The sequence below is a fragment of the Myodes glareolus genome, chromosome 27 (assembly GCF_982192425.1).
Source record: "Myodes glareolus chromosome 27, mMyoGla1.1, whole genome shotgun sequence".
Taxonomy (NCBI): Eukaryota; Metazoa; Chordata; class Mammalia; order Rodentia; family Cricetidae; genus Myodes; species Myodes glareolus.
In genome coordinates this window covers 18,141,917-18,161,464 of record NC_142052.1, presented here as the reverse complement: position 1 = coordinate 18,161,464, position 19,548 = coordinate 18,141,917, and positions in this window count along the sequence as shown.

Sequence of the window (19,548 nt, the reverse complement as noted above, 5' to 3'; positions counted from 1 at the left end):
AAGTACAGCATTTAGAAAGTGAAGCAACACTCCATTCACTTCATACACTGAATTGAAGTGTTGGAACACACTGCATCTCTTTCAGAGAAATGCATGTGAGTTTCTTGTGAATGCTTGTAAGTAGCTTAAGGCACTTTCAAAGGAAAGTGATTTTCTCTGAAAGTACAGCATTTAGAAAGTGAAGAACAATCCATTAACTTCGCACAGTGAAGTGAAGTGTTGGAACAGCCTGCTTCTCTTTCAGAGAAATACATGTGAGTTGCTGGTGGATGCTTTTATGTAGCCTAAGGCAGTTTCAAAGGAAAGTGATTTTCTCTGAATGTACAGCATTTAGAAAGTGAAGCAGCACTCCATTCACTTCGCACAGTGAATTGAAGTGTTGAAACAGACTGCTTCTCTTTCAGAGAAACGCATGTGAATTTCTTGTGAATGCTTGTAATTAGTTAAGGCACTCTCAAAGAAAGTGATTTTCTATGAAAGTACAGCATTTAAAAAGTGAAGCAACACTCCATTCACTCCGCACAGTGAATTGAAGTGTTGGAACAGACTGCTTCCCTTTCAGAGAAATGCATGTGAGTTGCTCGTTAATGCTGGTAAGTAGCTTAAGGCTGTTTCAAAAGAAACTGATTGTATCTGTAACTACGGCATTTTGAAAGTGAAGCAACAATCTATTCACTTCGCAGAGTGAATTGAAGTGTTGGAACAGACTGCTTCTCTTTCAGAGAAACTCATGTGATTTGCTGTTGAATGCTCATATGTAGCTTAAGGCACTTTGAAAGGAAAGTGATTTTCACTGAAATTACAGCATTTAGAAAGTGAGCAACACTCCATTCAAGTCGCACAGTGAATTAAGGTGTTGAAACAGACAGCTTCTCTTTCAGAGAAATGCATGTGAGTTGCTGGTGAATGCTTGTATGTAGCCTAAGGCAGTTTCAAAGGAAAGTGATTTTTGCTGACAGTACAGCATTTAGAAAGTGAAGCAACACTCCATTCACTTCACACTGTGGATTGAAGTCTTGGAACAGACTGCTTCTCTTTCAGAAACGCATGTGATTTGCTGGTGAATGCTTGTAAGTAGCTTAAGGCTGTTTCAAAAGAAAGTGATTATATTTGTAACTACAGCATTTAGAAAGTGAAGCAACACTCCATTCACTTCACACACTGAATTGAAGTGTTGGAACAGACTGCATCTCTTTCAGAGAAATGCATGTGAGTTTCTTGTGAATGCTTGTAAGTAGCTTAAGGCACTTTCAAAGGAAAGTGATTTTCTCTGAAAGTACAGCATTTAGAAAGTGAAGAACAATCCATTCACTTCGCACAGTGAAGTGAAGTGTTGGAACAGCCTGCTTCTCTTTCAGAGAAATGCATGTGAGTTGCTGGAGAATGCTTTTAAGTAGCCCAAGGCAGTTTCAAAGAAAGTGATTATATTTGTAACTACAGCATTTAGAAAGTGAAGCAACACTCCATTCACCTCACACACTGAATTGAAGTGTTGGAACAGACTGCATCTCTTTCAGAGAAATGCATGTGAGTTTCTTGTGAATGCTTGTAAGTAGCTTAAGGTAATTTCAAAGGAAAGTGATTTTCTCTGAAAGTACAGAATTTAGAAAGTGAAGAACAATCCATTAACTTCGCACAGTGAAGTGAAGTGTTGGAAAAGCCTGCTTCTCTTTCAGAGAAATGCATGTGAGTTGCTGGTGGATGCTTGTATGTAGCCTAAGGCAGTTTCAAAGGAAAGTGATTTTCTCTGAATGTACAGCATTTAGAAAGTGAAGCAGCACTCCATTCACTTCGCACAGTGAATTGAAGTGTTGAAGCAGACTGCTTCTCTTTCAGAGAAATGCATGTGAGTTTCTTGTGAATGCTTGTAATTAGTTAAGGCACTCTCAAAGAAAGTAATTTTCTCTGAAAATACAGCATTTAAAAAGTGAAGCAAAACTCAATTCACTCCGCACAGTGAATTGAAGTGTTGGAACAGACTGCTTCTCTTTCAGAGAAATGCATGTGAGTTGCTGGTTAATGCTGGTAAGTAGCTTAAGGCTGTTTCAAAAGAAACTGATTATATCTGCAACTACGGCATTTTGAAAGTGAAGCAACACTCTATTCACTTCGCAGAGTGAATTAAAGTGTTGGAACAGACTGCTTCTCTTTCAGAGAAACTCATGTGATTTGCTGTTGAATGCTCATATGTAGCTTAAGGCACTTTCAAAGGAAAGTGATTTTCCCTGAATTTACAGCATTTAGAAAGTGAAGCAACACTCCATTCAATTCGCACAGTGAATTAAGGTGTTGAAACAGACAGCTTCTCTTTCAGAGAAATGCATGTGAGTTGCTGGTGAATGCTTGTATGTAGCCTAAGGCAGTTTCAAAGGAAAGTGATTTTCTCTGACAGTACAGCATTTAGAAAGCGAAGCAACACTCCATTCACTTCACACTGTGAATTGAAGTGTTGGAACAGACTGCTTCTCTTTCAGAGAAACGCATGTGATTTGCTGGTGAATGCTTGTAAGTAGCTTAAGGCTGTTTCAAAAGAAAGTGATTATATTTGTAACTACAGCATTTAGAAAGTGAAGCAACACTCCATTCACTTCGCCCAGTGAATTGAAGTGTTGAAACAGATTGGTTCTCTTTCAGAGAAATGCATGTGAGTTTCTTGTGAATGGTTGTATTTAGTTTAAGGGAGTTTCAAAGGAAAGTGATTTTCTCTGAAGTACAGCATTTAGAAAGTGAAGCAATACTCCATTCACTCCGCACAGTGAATTGAAGTGTTGGAACAGACTGCTTTTCTCTCATAGAAATGCATGTGAGTTGCTGGTGAATGCTTGAAAGTAGCCCAAGGCAGTTTCAAAAGAAAGTGATTATATTTGTAACTATAGCATTCAGAAAGTGAAGCAACACTCCAGTCACTTCGCACAGTGAATTGAAGTGTTGGAACAGACTGCTTTTCTTTCAGAGAAACTCATGTGATTTGCTGTTGAATGCTCATATGTAGCTTAAGGAACTTTCAAAGGAAAATGATTTTCTCTGAAATTACAGCATTTAGAAAGTGAAGCAACACTCCATTCAATTCGCACAGTGAATTAAGGTGTTGAAACAGAAAGCTTCTCTTTCAGAGAAATGCATGTGAGTTGCTGGTGAATGCTTGTATGTAGCCTAAGGCAGTTTCAAAGGAAAGTGATTTTCTCTGACAGTACAGCATTTAGAAAGTGAAGCAACACTCCATTCACTTCACACTGTGAATTGAAGTCTTGGAACAGACTGCTTCTCTTTCAGAGAAACGCATGTGATTTGCTGGTGAATGCTTGTAAGTAGCTTAAGGCTGTTTCAAAAGAAAGTGATTATATTTGTAACTACAGCATTTAGAAAGTGAAGCAACACTCCATTCACTTTGCCCAGTGAATTGAAGTATTGGAACAGACTGGTTCTCATTCAGAGAAATGCATGTGAGTTTCTTGTGAATGGTAGTAATTAGTTTAAGGCAGTTTCAAAGGAAAGTGATTTTCTCTGAAAGTACAGCCTTTAGAAAGTGACGCAACACTCCATTCACTTCGCACAGTGAATTGAAGTGTGGAAACAGACTGCTTCCCTTTCAGAGAAATGCATGTGAGTTGCTGGTGAATGCCTGTAAGTAGCCCAAGGCAGTTTCAAAGTAAACTGATTTTCTCTGAAAGTACAGCATTTCGAAAGTTAAGCAACACTCCATTCACTTCGCACAGTGAATTGAATTGTTGGAAAAGACTGCTTCTCTTTCAGAGAAATGCATGTGCGTTGCTGGAGAATGCTTTTAAGTAGCCCAAGGCAGTTTCAAAAGAAAGTGATTATATTTGTAACTACAGCATTTAGAAAGTGAAGCAACACTCCATTCACTTCATACACTGAATTGAAGTGTTGGAACACACTGCATCTCTTTCAGAGAAATGCATGTGAGTTTCTTGTGAATGCTTGTAAGTAGCTTAAGGCACTTTCAAAGGAAAGTGATTTTCTCTGAAAGTACAGCATTTAGAAAGTGAAGAACAATCCATTAACTTCGCACAGAGAAGTGAAGTGTTGGAACAGCCTGCTTCTCTTTCAGAGAAATACATGTGAGTTGCTGGTGGATGCTTTTATGTAGCCTAAGGCAGTTTCAAATGAAAGTGATTTTCTCTGAATGTACAGCATTTAGAAAGTGAAGCAGCACTCCATTCACTTCGCACAGTGAATTGAAGTGTTGAAACAGACTGCTTCTCTTTCAGAGAAACGCATGTGAATTTCTTGTGAATGCTTGTAATTAGTTAAGGCACTCTCAAAGAAAGTGATTTTCTCTGAAAGTACAGCATTTAAAAAGTGAAGCAACACTCCATTCACTCCGCACAGTGAATTGAAGTGTTGGAACAGACTGCTTCCCTTTCAGAGAAATGCATGTGAGTTGCTCGTTAATGCTGGTAAGTAGTTTAAGGCTGTTTCAAAAGAAACTGATTGTATCTGTAACTACGGCATTTTGAAAGTGAAGCAACAATCTATTCACTTCGCAGAGTGAATTGAAGTGTTGGAACAGACTGCTTCTCTTTCAGAGAAACTCATGTGATTTGCTGTTGAATGCTCATATGTAGCTTAAGGCACTTTGAAAGGAAAGTGATTTTCACTGAAATTACAGCATTTAGAAAGTGAGCAACACTCCATTCAAGTCGCACAGTGAAATAAGGTGTTGAAACAGACAGCTTCTCTTTCAGAGAAATGCATGTGAGTTGCTGGTGAATGCTTGTATGTAGCCTAAGGCAGTTTCAAAGGAAAGTGATTTTTGCTGACAGTACAGCATTTAGAAAGTGAAGCAACACTCCATTCACTTCACAATGTGGATTGAAGTCTTGGAACAGACTGCTTCTCTTTCAGAGAAACGCATGTGATTTGCTGGTGAATGCTTGTAAGTAGCTTAAAGCTGTTTCAAAAGAAAGTGATTATATTTGTAACTACAGCATTTAGAAAGTGAAGCAACACTCCATTCACTTCACACACTGAATTGAAGTGTTGGAACAGACTGCATCTCTTTCAGAGAAATGCATGTGAGTTTCTTGTGAATGCTTGTAAGTAGCTTAAGGCACTTTCAAAGGAAAGTGATTTTCTCTGAAAGTACAGCATTTAGAAAGTGAAGAACAATCCATTCACTTCGCACAGTGAAGTGAAGTGTTGGAACAGCCTGCTTCTCTTTCAGAGAAATGCATGTGAGTTGCTGGAGAATGCTTTTAAGTAGCCCAAGGCAGTTTCAAAAGAAAGTGATTATATTTGTAAGTACAGCATTTAGAAAGTGAAGCAACACTCCATTCACTTCATACACTGAATTGAAGTGTTGGAACACACTGCATCTCTTTCAGAGAAATGCATGTGAGTTTCTTGTGAATGCTTGTAAGTAGCTTAAGGCACTTTCAAAGGAAAGTGATTTTCTCTGAAAGTACAGCATTTAGAAAGTGAAGAACAATCCATTAACTTCGCACAGTGAAGTGAAGTGTTGGAACAGCCTGCTTCTCTTTCAGAGAAATACATGTGAGTTGCTGGTGGATGCTTTTATGTAGCCTAAGGCAGTTTCAAAGGAAAGTGATTTTCTCTGAATGTACAGCATTTAGAAAGTGAAGCAGCACTCCATTCACTTCGCACAGTGAATTGAAGTGTTGAAACAGACTGCTTCTCTTTCAGAGAAACGCATGTGAATTTCTTGTGAATGCTTGTAATTAGTTAAGGCACTCTCAAAGAAAGTGATTTTCTATGAAAGTACAGCATTTAAAAAGTGAAGCAACACTCCATTCACTCCGCACAGTGAATTGAAGTGTTGGAACAGACTGCTTCCCTTTCAGAGAAATGCATGTGAGTTGCTCGTTAATGCTGGTAAGTAGCTTAAGGCTGTTTCAAAAGAAACTGATTGTATCTGTAACTACGGCATTTTGAAAGTGAAGCAACAATCTATTCACTTCGCAGAGTGAATTGAAGTGTTGGAACAGACTGCTTCTCTTTCAGAGAAACTCATGTGATTTGCTGTTGAATGCTCATATGTAGCTTAAGGCACTTTGAAAGGAAAGTGATTTTCACTGAAATTACAGCATTTAGAAAGTGAGCAACACTCCATTCAAGTCGCACAGTGAATTAAGGTGTTGAAACAGACAGCTTCTCTTTCAGAGAAATGCATGTGAGTTGCTGGTGAATGCTTGTATGTAGCCTAAGGCAGTTTCAAAGGAAAGTGATTTTTGCTGACAGTACAGCATTTAGAAAGTGAAGCAACACTCCATTCACTTCACACTGTGGATTGAAGTCTTGGAACAGACTGCTTCTCTTTCAGAAACGCATGTGATTTGCTGGTGAATGCTTGTATGTAGCTTAAGGCTGTTTCAAAAGAAAGTGATTATATTTGTAACTACAGCATTTAGAAAGAGAAGCAACACTCCATTCACTTCACACACTGAATTGAAGTGTTGGAACAGACTGCATCTCTTTCAGAGAAATGCATGTGAGTTTCTTGTGAATGCTTGTAAGTAGCTTAAGGCACTTTCAAAGGAAAGTGATTTTCTCTGAAAGTACAGCATTTAGAAAGTGAAGAACAATCCATTCACTTCGCACAGTGAAGTGAAGTGTTGGAACAGCCTGCTTCTCTTTCAGAGAAATGCATGTGAGTTGCTGGAGAATGCTTTTAAGTAGCCCAAGGCAGTTTCAAAGAAAGCGATTATATTTGTAACTACAGCAATTAGAAAGTGAAGCAACACTCCATTCACCTCACACACTGAATTGAAGTGTTGGAACAGACTGCATCTCTTTCAGAGAAATGCATGTGAGTTTCTTGTGAATGCTTGTAAGTAGCTTAAGGTACTTTCAAAGGAAAGTGATTTTCTCTGAAAGTACAGAATTTAGAAAGTGAAGAACAATCCATTAACTTCGCACAGTGAAGTGAAGTGTTGGAAAAGCCTGCTTCTCTTTCAGAGAAATGCATGTGAGTTGCTGGTGGATGCTTGTATGTAGCCTAAGGCAGTTTCAAAGGAAAGTGATTTTCTCTGAATGTACAGCATTTAGAAAGTGAAGCAGCACTCCATTCACTTCGCACAGTGAATTGAAGTGTTGAAGCAGACTGCTTCTCTTTCAGAGAAATGCATGTGAGTTTCTTGTGAATGCTTGTAATTAGTTAAGGCACTCTCAAAGAAAGTAATTTTCTCTGAAAATACAGCATTTAAAAAGTGAAGCAAAACTCCATTCACTCCGCACAGTGAATTGAAGTGTTGGAACAGACTGCTTCTCTTTCAGAGAAATGCATGTGAGTTGCTGGTTAATGCTGGTAAGTAGCTTAAGGCTGTTTCAAAAGAAACTGATTATATCTGCAACTACGGCATTTTGAAAGTGAAGCAACACTCTATTCACTTCGCAGAGTGAATTAAAGTGTTGGAACAGACTGCTTCTCTTTCAGAGAAACTCATGTGATTTGCTGTTGAATGCTCATATGTAGCTTAAGGCACTTTCAAAGGAAAGTGATTTTCCCTGAATTTACAGCATTTAGAAAGTGAAGCAACACTCCATTCAATTCGCACAGTGAATTAAGGTGTTGAAACAGACAGCTTCTCTTTCAGAGAAATGCATGTGAGTTGCTGGTGAATGCTTGTATGTAGCCTAAGGCAGTTTCAAAGGAAAGTGATTTTCTCTGACAGTACAGCATTTAGAAAGCGAAGCAACACTCCATTCACTTCACACTGTGAATTGAAGTGTTGGAACAGACTGCTTCTCTTTCAGAGAAACGCATGTGATTTGCTGGTGAATGCTTGTAAGTAGCTTAAGGCTGTTTCAAAAGAAAGTGATTATATTTGTAACTACAGCATTTAGAAAGTGAAGCAACACTCCATTCACTTCGCCCAGTGAATTGAAGTGTTGAAACAGATTGGTTCTCTTTCAGAGAAATGCATGTGAGTTTCTTGTGAATGGTTGTATTTAGTTTAAGGGAGTTTCAAAGGAAAGTGATTTTCTCTGAAAGTACAGCCTTTAGAAAGTGACGCAACACTTCATTCACTTCGCACAGTGAATTGAAGTGTGGAAACAGACTGCTTCTCTTTCAGAGAAATACATGTGAGTTTCTAGTGAATGCCTGTAAGTAGCCCGAGGCAGTTTCAAAGGAAAGTGATTTTCTCTGAAAGTACAGCATTGAGAAAGTGAAGCAACACTCCATTCACTCCGCACAGTGAATTGAAGTGTTGGAACAGACTGCTTCTCTTTCAGAGAAATGCATGTGAGTTGCTGGTTAATGCTGGTAAGTAGCTTAAGGCACTTTCAAAAGAAAGTGATTTTTTCTGAAAGTACAGCATTTCGAAAGTGAAGCAACACTCCATTCACTTCGCACAGTGAATTGAATTGTTGGAAAAGACTGCTTCTCTTTCAGAGAAATGCATGTGAGTTGCTGGAGAATGCTTTTAAGTAGCCCAAGGCAGTTTCAAAAGAAAGTGATTGTATTTGTAACTACAGCATTTAGAAAGTGAAGCAACACTCCATTCAATTCGCACAGTGAATTAAGGTGTTGAAACAGACAGCTTCTCTTTCAGAGAAATGCAGGTGAGTTTCTTGTGAATGCTTGTAAGTAGCTTAAGGCACTTTCAAAGGAAAGTGATTTTCTCTGAAATTACAGCATTTAGAAAGTGAAGAACAATCCATTCACTTCGCACAGTGAAGTGAAGTGTTGGATCAGCCTGCTTCCCTTTCAGAGAAATGCATGTGAGTTGCTGGTGGATGCTTGTATGTAGCCTAAGGCAGTTTCAAAGGAAAGTGATTTTCTCTGAATGTACAGCATTTAGAAAGTGAAGCAGCACTCCATTCACTTCGCACAGTGAATTGAAGTGTTGAAGCAGACTGCCTCTCTTTCAGAGAAATGCATGTGAGTTTCATGTGAATGCTTGTAATTAGTTAAGGCACTCTCAAAGAAAGTAATTTTCTCTGAAAGTACAGCATTTAAAAAGTGAAGCAAAACTCCATTCACTCCGCACAGTGAATTGAATTGTTGGAACAGACTGCTTCTCTTTCAGAGAAATGCATGTGATTTGCTGGTTAATGCTGGTAAGTAGCTTAAGGCTGTTTCAAAAGAAACTGATTATATCTGTAACTACGGCATTTTGAAAGTGAAGCAACACTCTATTCACTTCGCAGAGTGAATTGAAGTGTTGGAACAGCCTGCTTCTCTTTCAGAGAAACTCATGTGATTTGCTGTTGAATGCTCATATGTAGCTTAAGGCACTTTCAAAGGAAAGTGATTTTCACTGAAATTACAGCATTTAGAAAGTGAAGCAACACTCCATTCAATTCGCACAGTGAATTAAGGTGTTGAAACAGACAGCTTCTCTTTCAGAGAAATGCATGTGAGTTGCTGGTGAATGCTTGTATGTAGCCTAAGGCAGTTTCACAGGGAAGTGATTTTCTCTGACAGTACAGCATTTAGAAAGCGAAGCAACACTCCATTCACTTCACACTGTGAATTGAAGTGTTGGAACAGACTGCTTCTCTTTCAGAGAAACGCATGTGATTTGCTGGTGAATGCTTGTAAGTAGCTTAAGGCTGTTTCAAAAGAAAGTGATTATATTTGTAACTACAGCATTTAGAAAGTGAAGCAACACTCCATTCACTTCGCCCAGTGAATTGAAGTGTTGAAACACATTGGTTCTCTTTCAGAGAAATGCATGTGAGTTTCTTGTGAATGGTTGTATTTAGTTTAAGGGAGTTTCAAAGGAAAGTGATTTTCTCTGAAAGTACAGCCTTTAGAAAGTGACGCAACACTTCATTCACTTCGCACAGTGAATTGAAGTTTGGAAACAGACTGCTTCTCTTTCAGAGAAATACATGTGAGTTTCTGGTGAATGCCTGTAAGTATCCCAAGGCAGTTTCAAAGGAAAGTGATTTTCTCTGAAAGTACAGCATTGAGAAAGTGAAGCAACACTCCATTCACTCCGCACAGTGAATTGAAGTGTTGGAACAGACTGCTTCTCTTTCAGAGAAATGCATGTGAGTTGCTGGTTAATGCTGGTAAGTAGCTTAAGGCACTTTAAAAGAAAGTGATTTTTTCTGAAAGTACAGCATTTCGAAAGTGAAGCAACACTCCATTCACTTCGCACAGTGAATTGAATTGTTGGAAAAGACTGCTTCTCTTTCAGAGAAATGCATGTGAGTTGCTAGAGAATGCTTTTAAGTAGCCCAAGGCAGTTTCAAAAGAAAGTGATTGTTTTTGTAACTACAGCATTTAGAAAGTGAAGCAACACTCCATTCAATTCGCACAGTGAATTAAGGTGTTGAAACAGACAGCTTCTCTTTCAGAGAAATGCAGGTGAGTTTCTTGTGAATGCTTGTAAGTAGCTTAAGGCACTTTCAAGGGAAAGTGATTTTCTCTGAAATTACAGCATTTAGAAAGTGAAGAACAATCCATTCACTTCGCACAGTGAAGTGAAGTGTTGGAACAGCATGCTTCTCTTTCAGAGAAATGCATGTGAGTTGCTGGTGGATGCTTGTATGTAGCCTAAGGCAGTTTCAAAGGAAAGTGATTTTCTCTGAATGTACAGCATTTAGAAAGTGAAGCAGCACTCCATTCACTTCGCACAGTGAATTGAAGTGTTGAAGCAGACTGCTTCTCTTTCAGAGAAATGCATGTGAGTTTCTTGTGAATGCTTGTAATTAGTTAAGGCACTCACAAAGAAAGTAATTTTCCCTGAAAGTACAGCATTTAAAAAGTGAAGCAAAACTCCATTCACTCCGCACAGTGAATTGAAGTGTTGGAACAGACTGCTTCTCTTTCAGAGAAATGCATGTGAGTTGCTGGTTAATGCTGGTAAGTAGCTTAAGGCTGTTTCAAAAGAAACTGATTATATCTGTAACTACGGCATTTTGAAAGTGAAGCAACACTCTATTCACTTCGCAGAGTGAATTGAAGTGTTGGAACAGCCTGCTTCTCTTTCAGAGAAACTCATGTGATTTGCTGTTGAATGCTCATATGTAGCTTAAGGCACTTTCAAAGGAAAGTGATTTTCACTGAAATTACAGCATTTAGAAAGTGAAGCAACACTCCATTCAATTCGCACAGTGAATTAAGGTGTTGAAACAGACAGCTTCTCTTTCAGAGAAATGCATGTGAGTTGCTGGTGAATGCTTGTATGTAGCCTAAGGCAGTTTCACAGGGAAGTGATTTTCTCTGACAGTACAGCATTTAGAAAGCGAAGCAACACTCCATTCACTTCACACTGTGAATTGAAGTGTTGGAACAGACTGCTTCTCTTTCAGAGAAACGCATGTGATTTGCTGGTGAATGCTTGTAAGTAGCTTAAGGCTGTTTCAAAAGAAAGTGATTATATTTGTAACTACAGCATTTAGAAAGTGAAGCAACACTCCATTCACTTCGCCCAGTGAATTGAAGTGTTGAAACACATTGGTTCTCTTTCAGAGAAATGCATGTGAGTTTCTTGTGAATGGTTGTATTTAGTTTAAGGGAGTTTCAAAGGAAAGTGATTTTCTCTGAAAGTACAGCCTTTAGAAAGTGAGGCAACACTTCATTCACTTCGCACAGTGAATTGAAGTTTGGAAACAGACTGCTTCTCTTTCAGAGAAATACATGTGAGTTTCTGGTGAATGCCTGTAAGTATCCCAAGGCAGTTTCAAAGGAAAGTGATTTTCTCTGAAAGTACAGCATTGAGAAAGTGAAGCAACACTCCATTCACTCCGCACAGTGAATTGAAGTGTTGGAACAGACTGCTTCTCTTTCAGAGAAATGCATGTGAGTTGCTGGTTAATGCTGGTAAGTAGCTTAAGGCACTTTAAAAGAAAGTGATTTTTTCTGAAAGTACAGCATTTCGAAAGTGAAGCAACACTCCATTCACTTCGCACAGTGAATTGAATTGTTGGAAAAGACTGCTTCTCTTTCAGAGAAATGCATGTGAGTTGCTAGAGAATGCTTTTAAGTAGCCCAAGGCAGTTTCAAAAGAAAGTGATTGTTTTTGTAACTACAGCATTTAGAAAGTGAAGCAACACTCCATTCAATTCGCACAGTGAATTAAGGTGTTGAAACTGACAGCTTCTCTTTCAGAGAAATGCAGGTGAGTTTCTTGTGAATGCTTGTAAGTAGCTTAAGGCACTTTCAAGGGAAAGTGATTTTCTCTGAAATTACAGCATTTAGAAAGTGAAGAACAATCCATTCACTTCGCACAGTGAAGTGAAGTGTTGGAACAGCATGCTTCTCTTTCAGAGAAATGCATGTGAGTTGCTGGTGGATGCTTGTATGTAGCCTAAGGCAGTTTCAAAGGAAAGTGATTTTCTCTGAATGTACAGCATTTAGAAAGTGAAGCAGCACTCCATTCACTTCGCACAGTGAATTGAAGTGTTGAAGCAGACTGCTTCTCTTTCAGAGAAATGCATGTGAGTTTCTTGTGAATGCTTGTAATTAGTTAAGGCACTCACAAAGAAAGTAATTTTCCCTGAAAGTACAGCATTTAAAAAGTGAAGCAAAACTCCATTCACTCCGCACAGTGAATTGAAGTGTTGGAACAGACTGCTTCTCTTTCAGAGAAATGCATGTGAGTTGCTGGTTAATGCTGGTAAGTAGCTTAAGGCTGTTTCAAAAGAAACTGATTATATCTGTAACTACGGCATTTTGAAAGTGAAGCAACACTCTATTCACTTCGCAGAGTGAATTGAAGTGTTGGAACAGCCTGCTTCTCTTTCAGAGAAACTCATGTGATTTGCTGTTGAATGCTCATATGTAGCTTAAGGCACTTTCAAAGGAAAGTGATTTTCACTGAAATTACAGCATTTAGAAAGTGAAGCAACACTCCATTCAATTCGCACAGTGAATTAAGGTGTTGAAACAGACAGCTTCTCTTTCAGAGAAATGCATGTGAGTTGCTGGTGAATGCTTGTATGTAGCCTAAGGCAGTTTCACAGGGAAGTGATTTTCTCTGACAGTACAGCATTTAGAAAGCGAAGCAACACTCCATTCACTTCACACTGTGAATTGAAGTGTTGGAACAGACTGCTTCTCTTTCAGAGAAACGCATGTGATTTGCTGGTGAATGCTTGTAAGTAGCTTAAGGCTGTTTCAAAAGAAAGTGATTATATTTGTAACTACAGCATTTAGAAAGTGAAGCAACACTCCATTCACTTCGCCCAGTGAATTGAAGTGTTGAAACAGATTGGTTCTCTTTCAGAGAAATGCATGTGAGTTTCTTGTGAATGGTTGTATTTAGTTTAAGGGAGTTTCAAAGGAAAGTGATTTTCTCTGAAGTACAGCATTTAGAAAGTGAAGCAATACTCCATTCACTCCGCACAGTGAATTGAAGTGTTGGAACAGACTGCTTTTCTCTCATAGAAATGCATGTGAGTTGCTGGTGAATGCTTGAAAGTAGCCCAAGGCAGTTTCAAAAGAAAGTGATTATATTTGTAACTATAGCATTCAGAAAGTGAAGCAACACTCCAGTCACTTCGCACAGTGAATTGAAGTGTTGGAACAGACTGCTTTTCTTTCAGAGAAACTCATGTGATTTGCTGTTGAATGCTCATATGTAGCTTAAGGAACTTTCAAAGGAAAATGATTTTCTCTGAAATTACAGCATTTAGAAAGTGAAGCAACACTCCATTCAATTCGCACAGTGAATTAAGGTGTTGAAACAGAAAGCTTCTCTTTCAGAGAAATGCATGTGAGTTGCTGGTGAATGCTTGTATGTAGCCTAAGGCAGTTTCAAAGGAAAGTGATTTTCTCTGACAGTACAGCATTTAGAAAGTGAAGCAACACTCCATTCACTTCACACTGTGAATTGAAGTCTTGGAACAGACTGCTTCTCTTTCAGAGAAACGCATGTGATTTGCTGGTGAATGCTTGTAAGTAGCTTAAGGCTGTTTCAAAAGAAAGTGATTATATTTGTAACTACAGCATTTAGAAAGTGAAGCAACACTCCATTCACTTTGCCCAGTGAATTGAAGTATTGGAACAGACTGGTTCTCATTCAGAGAAATGCATGTGAGTTTCTTGTGAATGGTAGTAATTAGTTTAAGGCAGTTTCAAAGGAAAGTGATTTTCTCTGAAAGTACAGCCTTTAGAAAGTGACGCAACACTCCATTCACTTCGCACAGTGAATTGAAGTGTGGAAACAGACTGCTTCCCTTTCAGAGAAATGCATGTGAGTTGCTGGTGAATGCCTGTAAGTAGCCCAAGGCAGTTTCAAAGTAAACTGATTTTCTCTGAAAGTACAGCATTTCGAAAGTTAAGCAACACTCCATTCACTTCGCACAGTGAATTGAATTGTTGGAAAAGACTGCTTCTCTTTCAGAGAAATGCATGTGCGTTGCTGGAGAATGCTTTTAAGTAGCCCAAGGCAGTTTCAAAAGAAAGTGATTATATTTGTAACTACAGCATTTAGAAAGTGAAGCAACACTCCATTCACTTCATACACTGAATTGAAGTGTTGGAACACACTGCATCTCTTTCAGAGAAATGCATGTGAGTTTCTTGTGAATGCTTGTAAGTAGCTTAAGGCACTTTCAAAGGAAAGTGATTTTCTCTGAAAGTACAGCATTTAGAAAGTGAAGAACAATCCATTAACTTCGCACAGAGAAGTGAAGTGTTGGAACAGCCTGCTTCTCTTTCAGAGAAATACATGTGAGTTGCTGGTGGATGCTTTTATGTAGCCTAAGGCAGTTTCAAATGAAAGTGATTTTCTCTGAATGTACAGCATTTAGAAAGTGAAGCAGCACTCCATTCACTTCGCACAGTGAATTGAAGTGTTGAAACAGACTGCTTCTCTTTCAGAGAAACGCATGTGAATTTCTTGTGAATGCTTGTAATTAGTTAAGGCACTCTCAAAGAAAGTGATTTTCTCTGAAAGTACAGCATTTAAAAAGTGAAGCAACACTCCATTCACTCCGCACAGTGAATTGAAGTGTTGGAACAGACTGCTTCCCTTTCAGAGAAATGCATGTGAGTTGCTCGTTAATGCTGGTAAGTAGTTTAAGGCTGTTTCAAAAGAAACTGATTGTATCTGTAACTACGGCATTTTGAAAGTGAAGCAACAATCTATTCACTTCGCAGAGTGAATTGAAGTGTTGGAACAGACTGCTTCTCTTTCAGAGAAACTCATGTGATTTGCTGTTGAATGCTCATATGTAGCTTAAGGCACTTTGAAAGGAAAGTGATTTTCACTGAAATTACAGCATTTAGAAAGTGAGCAACACTCCATTCAAGTCGCACAGTGAAATAAGGTGTTGAAACAGACAGCTTCTCTTTCAGAGAAATGCATGTGAGTTGCTGGTGAATGCTTGTATGTAGCCTAAGGCAGTTTCAAAGGAAAGTGATTTTTGCTGACAGTACAGCATTTAGAAAGTGAAGCAACACTCCATTCACTTCACACTGTGGATTGAAGTCTTGGAACAGACTGCTTCTCTTTCAGAGAAACGCATGTGATTTGCTGGTGAATGCTTGTAAGTAGCTTAAAGCTGTTTCAAAAGAAAGTGATTATATTTGTAACTACAGCATTTAGAAAGTGAAGCAACACTCCATTCACTTCACACACTGAATTGAAGTGTTGGAACAGACTGCATCTCTTTCAGAGAAATGCATGTGAGTTTCTTGTGAATGCTTGTAAGTAGCTTAAGGCACTTTCAAAGGAAAGTGATTTTCTCTGAAAGTACAGCATTTAGAAAGTGAAGAACAATCCATTCACTTCGCACAGTGAAGTGAAGTGTTGGAACAGCCTGCTTCTCTTTCAGAGAAATGCATGTGAGTTGCTGGAGAATGCTTTTAAGTAGCCCAAGGCAGTTTCAAAAGAAAGTGATTATATTTGTAAGTACAGCATTTAGAAAGTGAAGCAACACTCCATTCACTTCATACACTGAATTGAAGTGTTGGAACACACTGCATCTCTTTCAGAGAAATGCATGTGAGTTTCTTGTGAATGCTTGTAAGTAGCTTAAGGCACTTTCAAAGGAAAGTGATTTTCTCTGAAAGTACAGCATTTAGAAAGTGAAGAACAATCCATTAACTTCGCACAGTGAAGTGAAGTGTTGGAACAGCCTGCTTCTCTTTCAGAGAAATACATGTGAGTTGCTGGTGGATGCTTTTATGTAGCCTAAGGCAGTTTCAAAGGAAAGTGATTTTCTCTGAATGTACAGCATTTAGAAAGTGAAGCAGCACTCCATTCACTTCGCACAGTGAATTGAAGTGTTGAAACAGACTGCTTCTCTTTCAGAGAAACGCATGTGAATTTCTTGTGAATGCTTGTAATTAGTTAAGGCACTCTCAAAGAAAGTGATTTTCTATGAAAGTACAGCATTTAAAAAGTGAAGCAACACTCCATTCACTCCGCACAGTGAATTGAAGTGTTGGAACAGACTGCTTCCCTTTCAGAGAAATGCATGTGAGTTGCTCGTTAATGCTGGTAAGTAGCTTAAGGCTGTTTCAAAAGAAACTGATTGTATCTGTAACTACGGCATTTTGAAAGTGAAGCAACAATCTATTCACTTCGCAGAGTGAATTGAAGTGTTGGAACAGACTGCTTCTCTTTCAGAGAAACTCATGTGATTTGCTGTTGAATGCTCATATGTAGCTTAAGGCACTTTGAAAGGAAAGTGATTTTCACTGAAATTACAGCATTTAGAAAGTGAGCAACACTCCATTCAAGTCGCACAGTGAATTAAGGTGTTGAAACAGACAGCTTCTCTTTCAGAGAAATGCATGTGAGTTGCTGGTGAATGCTTGTATGTAGCCTAAGGCAGTTTCAAAGGAAAGTGATTTTTGCTGACAGTACAGCATTTAGAAAGTGAAGCAACACTCCATTCACTTCACACTGTGGATTGAAGTCTTGGAACAGACTGCTTCTCTTTCAGAAACGCATGTGATTTGCTGGTGAATGCTTGTATGTAGCTTAAGGCTGTTTCAAAAGAAAGCGATTATATTTGTAACTACAGCAATTAGAAAGTGAAGCAACACTCCATTCACCTCACACACTGAATTGAAGTGTTGGAACAGACTGCATCTCTTTCAGAGAAATGCATGTGAGTTTCTTGTGAATGCTTGTAAGTAGCTTAAGGTACTTTCAAAGGAAAGTGATTTTCTCTGAAAGTACAGAATTTAGAAAGTGAAGAACAATCCATTAACTTCGCACAGTGAAGTGAAGTGTTGGAAAAGCCTGCTTCTCTTTCAGAGAAATGCATGTGAGTTGCTGGTGGATGCTTGTATGTAGCCTAAGGCAGTTTCAAAGGAAAGTGATTTTCTCTGAATGTACAGCATTTAGAAAGTGAAGCAGCACTCCATTCACTTCGCACAGTGAATTGAAGTGTTGAAGCAGACTGCTTCTCTTTCAGAGAAATGCATGTGAGTTTCTTGTGAATGCTTGTAATTAGTTAAGGCACTCTCAAAGAAAGTAATTTTCTCTGAAAATACAGCATTTAAAAAGTGAAGCAAAACTCAATTCACTCCGCACAGTGAATTGAAGTGTTGGAACAGACTGCTTCTCTTTCAGAGAAATGCATGTGAGTTGCTGGTTAATGCTGGTAAGTAGCTTAAGGCTGTTTCAAAAGAAACTGATTATATCTGCAACTACGGCATTTTGAAAGTGAAGCAACACTCTATTCACTTCGCAGAGTGAATTAAAGTGTTGGAACAGACTGCTTCTCTTTCAGAGAAACTCATGTGATTTGCTGTTGAATGCTCATATGTAGCTTAAGGCACTTTCAAAGGAAAGTGATTTTCCCTGAATTTACAGCATTTAGAAAGTGAAGCAACACTCCATTCAATTCGCACAGTGAATTAAGGTGTTGAAACAGACAGCTTCTCTTTCAGAGAAATGCATGTGAGTTGCTGGTGAATGCTTGTATGTAGCCTAAGGCAGTTTCAAAGGAAAGTGATTTTCTCTGACAGTACAGCATTTAGAAAGCGAAGCAACACTCCATTCACTTCACACTGTGAATTGAAGTGTTGGAACAGACTGCTTCTCTTTCAGAGAAACGCATGTGATTTGCTGGTGAATGCTTGTAAGTAGCTTAAGGCTGTTTCAAAAGAAAGTGATTATATTTGTAACTACAGCATTTAGAAAGTGAAGCAACACTCCATTCACTTCGCCCAGTGAATTGAAGTGTTGAAACAGATTGGTTCTCTTTCAGAGAAATGCATGTGAGTTTCTTGTGAATGGTTGTATTTAGTTTAAGGGAGTTTCAAAGGAAAGTGATTTTCTCTGAAAGTACAGCCTTTAGAAAGTGACGCAACACTTCATTCACTTCGCACAGTGAATTGAAGTGTGGAAACAGACTGCTTCTCTTTCAGAGAAATACATGTGAGTTTCTAGTGAATGCCTGTAAGTAGCCCGAGGCAGTTTCAAAGGAAAGTGATTTTCTCTGAAAGTACAGCATTGAGAAAGTGAAGCAACACTCCATTCACTCCGCACAGTGAATTGAAGTGTTGGAACAGACTGCTTCTCTTTCAGAGAAATGCATGTGAGTTGCTGGTTAATGCTGGTAAGTAGCTTAAGGCACTTTCAAAAGAAAGTGATTTTTTCTGAAAGTACAGCATTTCGAAAGTGAAGCAACACTCCATTCACTTCGCACAGTGAATTGAATTGTTGGAAAAGACTGCTTCTCTTTCAGAGAAATGCATGTGAGTTGCTGGAGAATGCTTTTAAGTAGCCCAAGGCAGTTTCAAAAGAAAGTGATTGTATTTGTAACTACAGCATTTAGAAAGTGAAGCAACACTCCATTCAATTCGCACAGTGAATTAAGGTGTTGAAACAGACAGCTTCTCTTTCAGAGAAATGCAGGTGAGTTTCTTGTGAATGCTTGTAAGTAGCTTAAGGCACTTTCAAAGGAAAGTGATTTTCTCTGAAATTACAGCATTTAGAAAGTGAAGAACAATCCATTCACTTCGCACAGTGAAGTGAAGTGTTGGATCAGCCTGCTTCCCTTTCAGAGAAATGCATGTGAGTTGCTGGTGGATGCTTGTATGTAGCCTAAGGCAGTTTCAAAGGAAAGTGATTTTCTCTGAATGTACAGCATTTAGAAAGTGAAGCAGCACTCCATTCACTTCGCACAGTGAATTGAAGTGTTGAAGCAGACTGCCTCTCTTTCAGAGAAATGCATGTGAGTTTCATGTGAATGCTTGTAATTAGTTAAGGCACTCTCAAAGAAAGTAATTTTCTCTGAAAGTACAGCATTTAAAAAGTGAAGCAAAACTCCATTCACTCCGCACAGTGAATTGAATTGTTGGAACAGACTGCTTCTCTTTCAGAGAAATGCATGTGATTTGCTGGTTAATGCTGGTAAGTAGCTTAAGGCTGTTTCAAAAGAAACTGATTATATCTGTAACTACGGCATTTTGAAAGTGAAGCAACACTCTATTCACTTCGCAGAGTGAATTGAAGTGTTGGAACAGCCTGCTTCTCTTTCAGAGAAACTCATGTGATTTGCTGTTGAATGCTCATATGTAGCTTAAGGCACTTTCAAAGGAAAGTGATTTTCACTGAAATTACAGCATTTAGAAAGTGAAGCAACACTCCATTCAATTCGCACAGTGAATTAAGGTGTTGAAACAGACAGCTTCTCTTTCAG